At 37.3% G+C, this 13,957-nt stretch overlaps 1 protein-coding gene across 4 annotated transcripts in view; it reads left to right on the top strand.

Moving 5' to 3' along the window:
- The window catches only part of LYPD6 (LY6/PLAUR domain containing 6), a 143,681-nt gene that overhangs the window by 72,440 nt on the left and 57,284 nt on the right, over nucleotides 1–13,957 (top strand). Inside the window, exons 1-2 of one of the 4 annotated variants that reach the window (XM_050969366.1) lie at nucleotides 1,412–1,450; nucleotides 8,899–8,994. The gene's annotated coding sequence lies outside the window, so the exon portion shown is untranslated. Of the gene's footprint in view, nucleotides 1–1,411; nucleotides 1,451–1,747; nucleotides 1,835–2,868; nucleotides 2,961–8,898; nucleotides 8,995–13,957 lie in introns of those variants that run through there. The other 3 variants (XM_050969364.1, XM_050969363.1, XM_050969365.1) reach the window with 3 other exon arrangements.

Here is a 13,957-nt window from a genome sequence, read left to right as displayed (position 1 = left end):
TGAATTTACTCTGTTCTAACCCTGAGCTTCTCCATGCTAAAATTGACAAATTAGAGCCCAAAGAGCACAGAGTTAGGAGAGAGACCCTTATAAATGAGGAACTGGATGAACTCAGGGGCCATAATATTCCATGAGATGTATTAATCTGTCAGCTCTCCTAAATTTGAAGGCCATGCTTCATAAATAACACATTGTGCACAGTAAAGCAGAAAATATGGAGTGCATATAAAATAATTATTTTGTATATTATAGTAAAATGGTCAGAGCAGCTTATCTTTCAAAGACTTGTTTTCAAGGGCAAGGGTCAGTTAAAATGAAGCAACTTTAGAGAAGAAAAACACTTTGTTTATATTTTTCAAAATTTACACAGTAATATTTTGAGGAACAAATATATATATGAAAACAAAACCCTATCCACTCTTAGGTATGAATACAAAGCTGCATCCTAGAATTGACTGTGCCTTGTATTTTGTCAGCAAAAGAGCACAGAGTAATTTTTATCTCAGCTAAAATATTTCACATATATAAAAAGGCAAATTATATAACAAACATAGGATGTGAAGTCTCTTTCAACTGCTTTGTTAAAAGTAAAAGCAGCAAAGAATCCCATGGCACCTTATAGACTAACAGACGTTTTGGAGCATGAGCTTTCCTGGGTGAATACCCACTTCGTCAGATGCATGCTCCAAAACGTCTGTTAGTCTATAAGGTACCACAGGATTCTTTGCTGCTTTTACAGATCCAGACTAACAGGGCTACCGGTCTGATACTTTGTTAAAAGTGTTAGCGAAACACTGGAGTAAGAAGGAATTAGGATTAATTTTGGTACAAACCCAGATAAGGGACCTCTAAATGTGAGGACTCTGGAGAAGGTTAGTCTTAATTATCTTCTTTAACTCAGTCATTAAAAAGCTGGCATAGTTATCCCTTCTTTATATGGCTCAACTGTTTTTCTTTTCTCTAATTTACCTTGGTACACGTGATTTTTTTTTTTTGATCTGGTATAATTTCCCTTTTGTTTTTTTGCTGTTAGAATAGTGGTAAAAGATAATTGAGAATAACATTGATGGGTGGTGGTGGTGAGAAATAATTATTTTAATAGAGGTACCACCCCAACACGATTTAAATCACAATATTTCTGAAACACTCTCAGACTCTAGCCACCAGACTGCAGCGTATTTGATTAGCACCGTGAGGATTGAAATGGGTCCCAGAAGACTTCCATTATTATAAATGTTTCCTGGAAGGGCTATAAAGTTAACGGGAAAATATGGGTCCTTTAGTTCATACCAAGATCACAGGAAAACCAGCTTTAACTGAGAGGGGGAAGTGAGAAGAAAAGGGAAACGGGGAACAAGATTCTCTCTTTCCCCCCACCTCTCCCCAATTTTGGCTCCATGATTCTGCAAACGTTCTCGGTATCGGTGGTTTCGTTTCAGAGAAATCCCCGGTCAGTCTTTCCCCGGCTTGCAATCTTCAGTAGCTTCCCTTGGCAAGGAAAACCCTTCCCCTCTCTACTGCTGCGGCATGCACTGTACTCCGCATATGACCGCTTCTCCAGGTCCGCAGCCGGGAGACCTTTGTGTGGGTCACTGTGGTTCAGTTGTCAGAGCAGTAGCCCAGGCTCCCCCTCCCCGGAGGTGCCGGCCGCGCTCTCTGCTCATTGCGGTAGGGGGCAGACCGTGCGGAGCGTGTGCACACGGCGCTGCTGGTTCCCTCTGAATGTAGCCCGGGTCCTGGCTCCAAGGCTCCGGCTGCGAACACCGCAGTGCTCTGGGAGCGATCTGGGCTCTGTCCAGCTACCGCTGCCCTGGGCTCGCCTCATTTCTCTCCGGTAAGGGCGAAGCGGGGGTGAAGACACCGGGGGGAGCGGGGTGAAGGTGGCAGGGGGAATGGAGCGGGCGGGAGAGGATAGCGCAGAAGCTGATGAAACTGGAGGTGTGAGAGGAGACAATGGGTGAAAAGACTCGGGTGCAGCAGGCACGGTGGGGCAGCGGGTGGAAAGGCGCACAGCTGGGCTGGCTGGGCGTGGGGGGCAGGTGGGGACTGGGACACTGGTCCCAGGGGATCAGAGAGGACTGTGGTTCCTGGGGGCATCGGGGCACAGCGGGGGACGGGGGAGTCTGCCAACCTGTCACGGTGGGTTTGCTTGGCAGGAGCAGGCTGAGGGTTCCGGACACTTGTTCCAGGCTGGGGTGGGAAGGATCTGGTTCAGGGCACTTGACAGGTTTTTGGCAGTGAGGGGCTTGATGGCACTTTTTGTTGCCCTGGTAGGCGTGGGAGGATTTTTGGCAGCTTGAGGGGAAAGTTCAGAGCTTCTCTCTCTTGGGATGTGAGAGCGCTTGGGCAGCTGGGGTCGTTTGTCACTGGGATAAGGAGGTTCTGGAAAGGTATTTTCAGCTGCGAATTAGGGTTGCCTCCTATGGCGGTGGCTGCCTGGGAGGGTTTTGGTACTCGGTGTTCAGGGATGATTGTCAGAGAGGCGGGAGGACAGAGTGTTGCTGGTTGGATTTTCCTTGTCTGTGTGAGAAGGGAAAACTCAGGACCCACCAGAGTCGCGGAAAGTAGGTTCCCCAAACCAGGAACACAGCCAGCTCCTGGAGCTGAGCCGGATAGCTCTGGCAACAGGTAAGTCCCTCCAAAACGACTGATTCCCAGCAGGACTGTCTCTCCAAGCCCCTCCTGCCCGCATAGGCAAATGACAAGCTGCTAAGCTGGCCGAGCGACTATATTTCACAGCTGATCGGGCAGCCACGCTAATTGACTAGCCAATTAAAAAGCACACTTGCAACCTAGCTTGGTCCCCGGCCTTCTGATTGGCTGAAGGTGCTGAGAGGCTGGGGCCCTGGCAGGCCGAGCGTTCCATAGCAGGACTGTTGCATTGCGCAGTCTGTGTGGCTGCGTTGTGCATTCGTGGGATGGGGCGGCTGGCTGGAGGGTGGACTTGGTGCATTGCTCTGGTGAGTAAATCTTCCCAGTATTTACCCGAGCACAAAGGAAAGGAAGTTCAACTGGAGAGAATGGTGCACATGCAGTCTGAGAGGGCCCTGGAGGCATGCTGCGTCCCAGATAGTTTCCAAAGCAGCAACAAATAAAATGCTTGGGTAATTTTTTATCACTTTCAAGTTCATCTCAGGAGCTGTATTTTCCCTCTTGTCTGCTTTTCACACCACACATCAGTAGTTCATTGTCGTTTAATAGTCCAAGGGGTTGGGAAGCTTAACGGGTTGGAAATACACAATTTTTCTCCTCTTGGGACCTTCAGTGGCTCTTATAATTGGGAAAATACAAATTAGTTTGGTTTATGAACTTCAGAGCCAAAAAAATAAGTTAATTCCTGCCGACTAGGGATTTCGCTGCAACGATGTCAGTTTTTTTTTAAGGGGGTGTGTGTGAGGGAGTCGGTATTTTTGCTTCTAACAGAAAACATAGTGCAGCCAAATGTGTTGTTACTGGTCAACTGCGGAAACTATGCTTCAATGTGAATTTACAAATATCAGAGTAAGAATCCTTCCTAGCTTTAATTCATATTGCTGTGCGAATTGAACAAAACCCAGTGAAACCATCTGAATTGATTATCACTTTGTGCTTTGTAAATAGATATTATAGTGAGCATTTGGTAGAGAAAGCTATAATGATGGAAAAATAGTTTCAATTGTAACCTGTTTTCATATATTCAACTCTCTGGAAAGCTTATCCTTTGGACTCAAATTGTTCATATTAGTCTCTAGTCAAAGATGTTTTTTTTTGTTTGTTAGTTTATATCTGAATAAAGCTTTTCAGCCCTTGAATTCCCTCCCGGAAATGAAAACATACACATAGATATGAAATAACTGACAAAAAGTTTAGGTTATATAAAATCCACACATTTCTCCACCTTCTTAAAAAAATAACCATCACCTTTTTTTCCATACAGCCAACTCAAAAATACCCAAACTTTGAAATTTTGAACATAATTGTTCCTCAGTGAAGAGTATTGCCACAACATATTTGAAAAAAATGGGTTGGCTATTCATAAAGTCTGAATGATTGAAAACTAATTATTGTACATATGGAATATAACATTTCACTTAGTCTGAAGGTGAAATCCTGGCTCTGTTGATGTCTCTAGAAGTTTTACCATTGGCTTCAGTAGATTCAGGATTTCTCCCTCATGAGTGTTTACACTTCAGAAGAGAGGCAGTGTGTGTGTGTTCTTTCAGAAATCTGCATTTGTCAATGTATGTCATAGAGATATAAACTTATACTCCTTTAAAGGCTTGAGAATTAGGTGCCTAGGTGCTTTTGAAAATCCTCTACGTGCCTAGTCTCATCTTTAGGTTCCCCAAAGTCTTTACATATCTGTCCCTTTGAGGACCTATGTTACCTTAAGGTAGCAAAGAGGCATCTTTTCTTCTTTCTAAAAAATAAACACATGGAAATTAAATGCAGAAAACATCATTAATCCAATGTTATGATTGCACAGTTAAAAAAATTGGAAATGACTACACTCAAGGAACCTTAATTGTTTGTTTCCTGACTTTCCCAGATATATTAATTGTACATTGCACTAATTAGAGAAGTTATTTATATTTAATATATTCCAGGTATGCTTTCTAAGGAATGTTTATGTAAATACAATTTTTAAAAATCTCCATTATATTTATTTAGTACTATATAATTAAACAGTTTTCTCATTGAAATAATAATTTACTCCATATCCCTTTTACACTAGAAATATGTAATTACATATCTTTTAAAATACATTTAAATTACTATATAGTACTAATGAATTCTTGTAGAATTTGTGTCAAGACCTATTTAGAAATGTCTAAGAAGGTAATTAGACTAATGGGGCCCTATTCAATAAAGAATACTATGATTTCGGAAACTTGTATTAGGTTATGGAATCCCTTCAGAGTATGGTAATGTGGGTGAATTCTTGCAGCCTTGTTGGTAGTGTTTACTTTATTGAACATGTGAGCTTCAGCCCATAATGGTCTCTCTGCTCTATTATGATCTGTACAGTCATTGTGGATACAGTTTAGTGAATGTATTACAGTGATTTTTTTTGGTTTTAATGGTGTGTTGTGCCAAGACTTCTTTAGAAACTCATTCATCCAATACATTAGATAGACTATGAATCAGATTCTTGCAGGTGCATACTTGTGAAGCAGTGAAAGATCTCTAAAAATATTGACAATGCTTTCCCTTTAATTTAATGAACATTAACTTGTTTATAAAATAAGACATCTTAACACCTGATTTTGCTTCCATTTAAATCAATGGCAGTTTTGCCACTGCCTTTAAAGAGAGCAAGAATTAGCTCTTAGTGATTTGGGACCTGATGTACAAAATTAAACATACGCAATTATGCTGAAAAAATGCGTGACTAATTTGTCTATGCATTTACTGCAATTGAGTGTGCAGATTCAACTGACCATTTATTATTGAATTCATATACACAATTATATTGTGCATGTGTATTAGGCAGGTAACTGCATATGTAATTGTGTGTCTAATTATGAAAATCAAGTCCTTTACATTTTATTTTCAAAAATAGCAAAAGGAATTAGTCTGCTATATGGATTTATGGCCTTCAAACTCTCATATTGAAATGGAGACCTTTCTGCAATTACAGCACTGCTGAAAAAATATTCTGAACCTATATTTTTGATTGATGGCTTTTTTTACTTAAAAATATCCAAATGATGTTTAGTGCTTGAATATATATAAATTTAAATTCCTTTCTGAGATGAGATTTTGTATTCTAAACTGCATACAGTTCAAATTTTATATTTTGACTGGTAAATTATACTTTCTCTGAAGCAAAAATAGTTTAGAACAGAAAATTGACAGTCTCAATTATAATAATGTAAATATTGCTATTGTAATGAATGACCTATAGAACAAAATAAATTAAACAGCTTGCCTTTATAATTAATTAACAAAATATTCTAATGCATTAATTTTACTTCTTTTCATGTTTTTCCTAGATAGCAAATTCTTAATAAAGTATATTGACAATTCTGCACGCCTTACACATGCAAGTAGTCTGTCAGTGGGACTACTTGTAAGAATATCAGTTTTCAGGAATAGGACCTATATGCCAACATCACTACATATATGTTTGTCAACGTCACAATATCTTAGGCCCCAATCTTGCAAAGAGATTATGTGAGCAAATTTTTATGCACACATGGATCTCTTTGCATGATCAAGGTCTTAATTTTTATTTTTATTCTCTATAGAGCAAACCCCAGTGGGCAGGGTTGGTTCCAATATATACACACATACTTACAAAATCATGATCATACAACTCCGTATCACATTCTTCTGTTGAAATTATTGGCAAATTTTAATATGTACATCATGAGGGTCTCATCAGTTATTACTGCAGTTTCTTCACAACTGTATTTCATTCTTAAAATTTTATTGCTATAGAAATTACATTTGGCACCTAGATTCTACTGGTTGGATTCCATTAGAAATAAATATGGATGGGCACATATATATAATAAGGCCTGCTTCACCACTATGTTACACGGATGTAAAACTGGAGTAACTCCACTGATTTTAGGCCTCTAAAATTCATTGATTTTTCATCATTTCTAGTATAGAAATTTAATGTTATTTATCCTTGTCCAAGACCTAAAAAGCAGGTTTAAAACAGAACAACTGAAATATACATGCAGGTATTCCTGCCCATCAATCAGTACACAGCACTCATTAGCATTTTAAAAAACACAGGGGAGTGAGCTGATTAGAAATCACTTATCCGTGTAATATTTCTTGTCAGTAGTGTTTGTAAGTTATGTGTAAGTCCGTGAAATATCTTGTTAATAAGTACCTAATAATCTGACTCTGCTACTGTGGATTGAAAGAAGTATTGCTCAAGTGTGTTTCTTATGTCTGTGGGTTAATATTTATTTATTAATAAATAGAGGAGCAGCATATCTTATTTTGTCTTAGATAAAATTGAGTATTCAAACATCCTGAAACAGTTTCTACACAGACTTGTCATTCAGTCAAACCCTATGTGGGGTTTTTTGAGGCAGAAATCAGGGCAGAATTTGGCCCCTTTATTTCTGATGGTTTTTTTTAACCTATATTTACACAGACTGCATGAGGGGAGCTCTTCCCTTTTGCTCTGTTAAAGTAGAGGACATGTTCTTATGTGAAATGTGTGAAACTTTGGTTATCAATTAAGCTGATCAGTCAGTATTATTAACTAATGTTCACATGATGGCTCTTGACTCTGATATTCTGCTCCTTCTATGTGTTCATTATTCTACATTGATGTCAAAGAACATTCCATGCAGTCAGGGAGAGTAGAAAGTTGGAGCCCTCAATCTGAGAGCAGAATTTTGCCATAAAAATAGATATCTTTCCATTTTATTTTCAGGCAATAGTACAAGTGAGTTGGAATGGGCAAGAACATCAACAACAAAATGAAAATTGGTTTGATCAAACGGTGAATTAAGAATAAGTTTAATGCACGAAAAATAATCACCACACTTTGTAAATTATAATCCCATTCTATTACTGTGAAAGGCTGTACAAGGGCAGAACCACCAGTGAGCTGACCCCTGGCTCTTGTTCGTCAGCTTTAAATCATAATTACCACTAACACATTGTATTTGGTTAGTGCAATGCACCATATATAAGTAACAAAAATTCCTTAAACATGATCCTGTCAGGTTGTTTTGCTCATATGGATAGACAGTGGGATGATTTATGTGAGTAAAGTGATATGAGAGCAGGATCTGGCCCTCAGTGAACTGCTTCGAGAAGATCCAAAGAATGAATTACCATACCTTATATTTTGGTAAGATTTAATGCATTTTTAGGATTCTGTAAGATATATTTAATTAACATGAAATCCACCTCCTCATTGACCAACACTTTGGTGAATCTTAGGGGTGGTGGACATCAGTTAAGACTATTATTTTATACAATGGTCATCTGTAATAGTGACTTGTTTACAAAGTGGAAAGCCAAGAAGACAGTGCATAGGCTGTACGAGTACTTTATAAATCATTATATTGTGCATAGATTTCCATGTTAGACAATATTGTCCTATACTGTAATCAAAGTAGAGTAGCAGCACTATAGCATATTAACACAAAATATTTCTTACTTGTTTTGTTGGTGTTTTTGTCTCCATCGTTCATCGCTTTTCTTTTAGTTTGAATGACCTTTTCCTATATGACTTTTTGGAGAATTCATGTTTTCACATTAATACAACTTACTGGTTTTTCCTTTTAGAGTAGTAGTAGAGCTCATATGAACTCTTCCTTAGAATTTTCTCTATCTCATTTACTATGGTCTATGTAATGTTTGGTGTGCTTCTCAAATGGGTAGAAAGAATTTGATTCTTAAGATTAAATACACCCTATTTTCATCATAGGAGATGTTATTTTTAGATGTCCCAGGTAAGTAACCTTATTCATTTTATTTGTGTTTATTTTGTTGTATCTAATACATTTTTTCATATTATTAACATGGAAGTGCTGAGGTTTTCATTTGTATGCAGCAGATATACAAATCGGTAAATGGTGTTATTTCATTATGGACAACATAGCACCACGAGCCTTTTAAATACTTTGCCGTATCTACATGTTGGAGGAACATACAGTGAACTGTATTTTTGTTCAGTAGTTGTACAGTGCTTAGCACAATGACTAGGGCTCCTAGCTGCTACAGTTATACAGATAACTAATAATAACAATAGCCCTCTCTTGTACTGAAGTCACCATTTCCCTTGAAGAATTTTGCAGTAAGCACAGGTTCCTTATAATTGGTGTTGCAATTTCTGTTTTGAAACTATACAAGGTTAACATCCTGCTTCACTGTGAGTATCTGAATTCACTGAAATAGCATTTTTTGGTATTAATATTTATTTCTATTACAATACAGCTCACATGCCTCCGTCAGCTTCCTCACCTGAAGATTTTAAAATCTGCTGAATTGGAACACTTGGAATATTAAGCAGTAGCCTTGAATTGATCTAAGGTATGGATATAAACTTTCTAGCTTTCTGCTCCATCAGCAGCATTTCAAAATAAACAAAAGTCAATTCCCATTAAATTAAATGGGAGTTTGCACTGAAGAAATTGGGAGGGATATAGGTCAATTATAAATAAATGTCATATTTTCACTTTTTTCCTCTTTCATATGCATCCAAGCCTCACAGAAACCATTCTGCATTATATTTAAATTCCAGGGATCAAATTCTGCCCTTTGCTATACCCTTCTCAACCTGCTGTCTTGAATAGATTTAGATGAAGTGCAAGTCTTGTCAGAATTTGGTGACAGGCATTTAATTAGTCTGTCTACTGCTTCTCTTTTATTATTATTCGTATGCTAGCTAACAGTAGTACAAAGGAAAAATGTCATAAAGAACAGTTGTACTGCATGCATTTTACCGATTAGCTGCCATGAATGTTGAATGATGCCCTCCCATTCTGAACGTGTTAGATTGGGAAAATGCTGGCAGCATAAAGGGTAAGTATTTCCAAAGCAGACAATTTATAAAATGACATGGGTTTTGTTCTGACAATGGCATTTGTGAACTAAGATGTGTAATTAATCACTGTGCTGAAGAAGAGAACTGGTTAACAAACTGAAGGTTTCAAATCTGGAAACCTTCTCTACTGCACTGAAGTGAAAAATAAGATTCTTGAAATCTAAAGTTCATGAATTTTCCTGGCTTTTTGCATTCAAAGGAGAGCAAGGCTGGATTCCCGTGATCTTTATTTTTTACTAGGTTTGGTTATTGGTGCTTGCAGTACTGGAAGGACAGTTTAACATTTTTCCTTTTCTAGTTAAACTAAACTTGCACGCTCCAGTCTTCTTGTTTAGCCTGTGAATTGGAACTTGTAAAATAAGCCCCTTGATCATGTTAAAATATTTATGATTTTTTTTCTTGAATACTACCGTACTGATAACTTTTTAATGCTTGTTCTCTTCCAGCATTACATATTCCTCATTTACTGCTTTAAAGCGGTTCATTGGAAATTGTTGCACTAACATACCACAATTTGAGTGTCTTATTTTCCAATAATAAAGAGTTCATACTGTAATTTTGGGTCAAACTCTGTGTGGTTTGTGTCTTGTATAGGGGAGGCTAAATTGAAGTCCGTGAGGCTCAGTAAATACAGATCCAGTTACAACGTTAGGGCCTTTATTTGGAAAATAGTACATCTTTGCACTTGGTTTTTGGAACTTTGGATAATGGCATCCAGAAAGCTTTCAGTCACCTGAAAACGATCTTGTGTGGGGGAAAAAATGAAATACATTTTGTATAAATCCAAGTTTTGACACTTTGCACTGAAAATTTGTGAATACTGAGTAGTTCTAAGTCATCCAATTAAGTTTTTTTTCTTTAAAATATCGGTTTTACTGCCTGAATTAAAAGAATTAATTTCAATTTAAACTGAGTCATTGGAAGTATTACAAGTAGAATTGCACCCTTTGGCTATTTTATTTTAGATCAGATATTTGTGTTTTCTTTGTTCTGGCAAATTTTTAATATAAGAATGTGTACAATTTGCATCCTAAAATAGCACTCACATGAACAGAGGTGACCAGCTTGGGTCTTTAAAACTTTTGAAATCTTTGTACTTTTAATTTTACAATATGTCAGCACTTTTGGTAAACCTCCTGACTCCATTGAAGTTAATGCCAAAACTCCTATTGACTTCAGTGGATCTGGTATTTCACCCTATATTCCCAAACAATTTGGACCTGTACATGTGGTGTACTGCTTTGGAGTGTCTCTAAGTGTGGCAAACAGAAACAAATACACACTCTTGTGGCCAATTTGTGATACAACATAATTATATATTTTACATATGAGGCAATTATGAATGAAACAATGCAACTATTTGACACATGCTGATTTGAAAAGGATATCATTTGATAATATGTGGTGGGCTATCAGTTTGTTTGTTTTACTACATGAGAGTGGTTTATTTAGACTGGATTTGTTATCGTTAACTGTCTTGTATGAGATGGTATTTTAAAATTTGTTTAAATGCTTAGAGCTTCTGATAACTCTATAAATCTAAATAACAAGTAAAAATAAAATAATTGTATGTTTCTGTTTTTCTTAAACAGTACAAATGAGGAGGGGAAGGTGATTTTGACATAAGAATGAATGGAATTTCAGGTCTAGCTCTTATTAAAATCTACACATCTCTATACTGCTATGTTTGGTTATATATTCTAATTTAAAACTGATATGTGGTGAATGTTTAAATACATTTGCTGTCAAAAGAGATGTTTAACAGACTTCATGATCTGTGGAGGTTCCATAAGGTAGCAAAAATATGCTTTATATTGCCTGTTTTGATTCGTTTCTTAATTTTATGGTGAGTTATGAGGTAGTTATGATATGAGGGGAAAGTTTCAAAAGCATTAATAAATGTTTGTGGTCTTAAATATTTAGTAAAGAGAAGATATTTTCCTTTGATGTTTTTTGTTAACATAGCCTTCAAAATTAAACAGTGGCCAGTGAACCAAAGAATTAATGTAAAAAGTAGCTTGCCCATTTAAAGTCTTTATTTATTGTCAGCTTGTATAACTCATTTCATAGAAATATCGCTATTTGTTTTTATTATCTATTTAGCACAATAAGTGTTCTTAGTGCTTTCCAGACAACTAAAAGACTTGGGCCAAATTCAGTGCTGGAATAAGCTGGTGCCAGTCTATTGAATTTAGAGTGGCATGGTAAGCTTACACCACTGGTGAATTTGGCTATGCTCACCATCCCAAGGAGTTTACAGTTATCAGTAGGAATATTCATGGTTGTAAACAAGGTATTATGTGTTTGCAGGACTAGTGGTTTAAAAGTTAAATCAAGGGCACCACAGAATTGACATTGGACAATGTTGGGCGAGGAGAAGCAAAGCGGGACAGCAGCAGGCTATGGAGAGCTTAGTTTTCCAGTGCAGGCTAGGTTGTAAATGTTATTTAAATCCCATATTTCATGCTGGTTACTGTTGAATGGCTTTATATGTAAACTAAATAACATTATTTATTGGATAATCATTGCAGTGCTTCATAGGAAAAGTACACAAGGGATTTGAATGGGAAGAGGGTGGATGTTTTGAAAAAGAGAAAACTACAGTGTGTTTTTGAGGAAGGCTATGCTTTTGTGTCAGCTTCATTTTAATTATATTGGGCTCTGTTCAATGATAAGTAAGAATTTGTTTGTTTGTTTTTTCCATTCTTTTTTCAATTGACTGGCCTTTACAGCTTTTAAAAGACTTTAAAAGTAGCTTTGTTAATATTAGAAAAGTCGCAATGTAATTATGGCAGCTTACCTTGCCATTAAATTCTTTTTAATTACATGTTTAGCCTGCCTATGCCAAACTTCTTAATCCTTTCAAATATACTGTGGTGCATGTTTGTTTATACTGTTTTTAAGATGTAAACTTTAGATTTTCTTACTCCTGATTGGGTCTTTCCCTAAAAATAAGAAGTTTTGAAATGTAATCCTTAGCCAGCTAATGTCTATTGTAGAATGACCATCAGTAATTATAGATGTTGAACTTCTTCTCAGGGCTAGTCTACACTATGGTGCTACGTTGGCGCAGCTGCACCACTGTAGCACATCCAGTGAAGACACACTATGCTGATGGGAGAGTGACTCTCACCGACATAGCATGGTGTGGACACTGCTTTGAGTCGATGTAACTTCTGTCGCTCAGTGAGGTGGCGTTTTCACCCCTCTGAGTGATCTAAGTTACATTGACTTAAGCGGTAGTGCAGACGTGATTGTACAGGAATCTCAGTTTTTCTATACGATTGTTGTGAAGAAAAGTTGTGAAGAAAAGCTTGAAAATGTCCATCCCAAAGGACAACACCCTGAAGGAAAATGAAAAGAATGCAAAATTTTGTACTATTTAAAATCTCATGATTTTGTAGGGCCTGACTTATGGATTCTGAATGCATGTGGGTTGCAATACTGCTGGTCTTTTCAATGTTGATATTTTTGTATACTTGCTCTTTGTTGTGAGGTTTTATTTGGTGAAGTTTATTATTTATCACAGAGCCCTTTGTTAGCATGTACCTTATAGAAAAATACAGTGAAGCCTATTTCAAAGACCACCTGCCTTGAGACCGCCCCAAGTGTACTGCAGCATTTTACCAAGCTAATTTAACTATTAAGTGACCATATTTCTGATGTCACAAGAGACAACCCAGGATTGGTCATCCATATAGAAGTATCCTATTTAGTAGATGAGGGAAGTCAATTATTTTTTATCAAGGTCCAGACTCCAGAGGAACATTTTTCAAACCACAATAGCAATAATGATAATAATAAGTAAATAAAAAGATTTCATGGTCTGGAGTTGACCCGCTTGTCAACTACCCCTGTAGTAGACCATCTGAAACTCTTTGGACGTGGGTATCCATAAGACTCACGCTGTATTTGCATTCAATTTGTGCCCGGGGACTCTGCAGTTTGCATAGCATTGTGCATGGCTTTACAGCTTTTATGCTGAAAAACCAGGCAACAGTTAAACACAATGTGTCCATTTAGATAGTTTTTCATTAGTCTGAGACTGACTTAAGTCTAAATGTGACATTACAAATCTTGAACTTCCTGAGGAACAAGAAGAGACCTAATATATTTTCTATTCTTATCCCATATGGCTATATGTGATATGCCACAGTCTGTCCTTGTTCTAATGAGAATTTTATTCAATCATAGCATATCAAAGTTGAAAGGGACCTGAAGAGGTTATTTTGTCTAAACCCCTGCTCAGAGAGATTTTTGCCCCAGATATCTAAATAGCCCCCTCAAGAATTGAACTCACAACTGTGGGTTTAAGCAGGCCAATGCTCAAACCACTGAGCTATCCCTCCCCTCTCCTGTAAGAGACCAATATGGCTCAGTAATAACTTAGGTTCAGATTCTGATACTTTTACTTACTGTAAGTAACATCTTACTCCCATTTACTTCAGG

This window comes from Gopherus flavomarginatus, chromosome 10, assembly GCF_025201925.1.
Source record: "Gopherus flavomarginatus isolate rGopFla2 chromosome 10, rGopFla2.mat.asm, whole genome shotgun sequence".
NCBI lineage: Eukaryota > Metazoa > Chordata > Testudines > Testudinidae > Gopherus > Gopherus flavomarginatus.
Note: the sequence above shows the minus strand (reverse complement) of the source record. Positions and strands in the feature narration are given on the sequence as shown.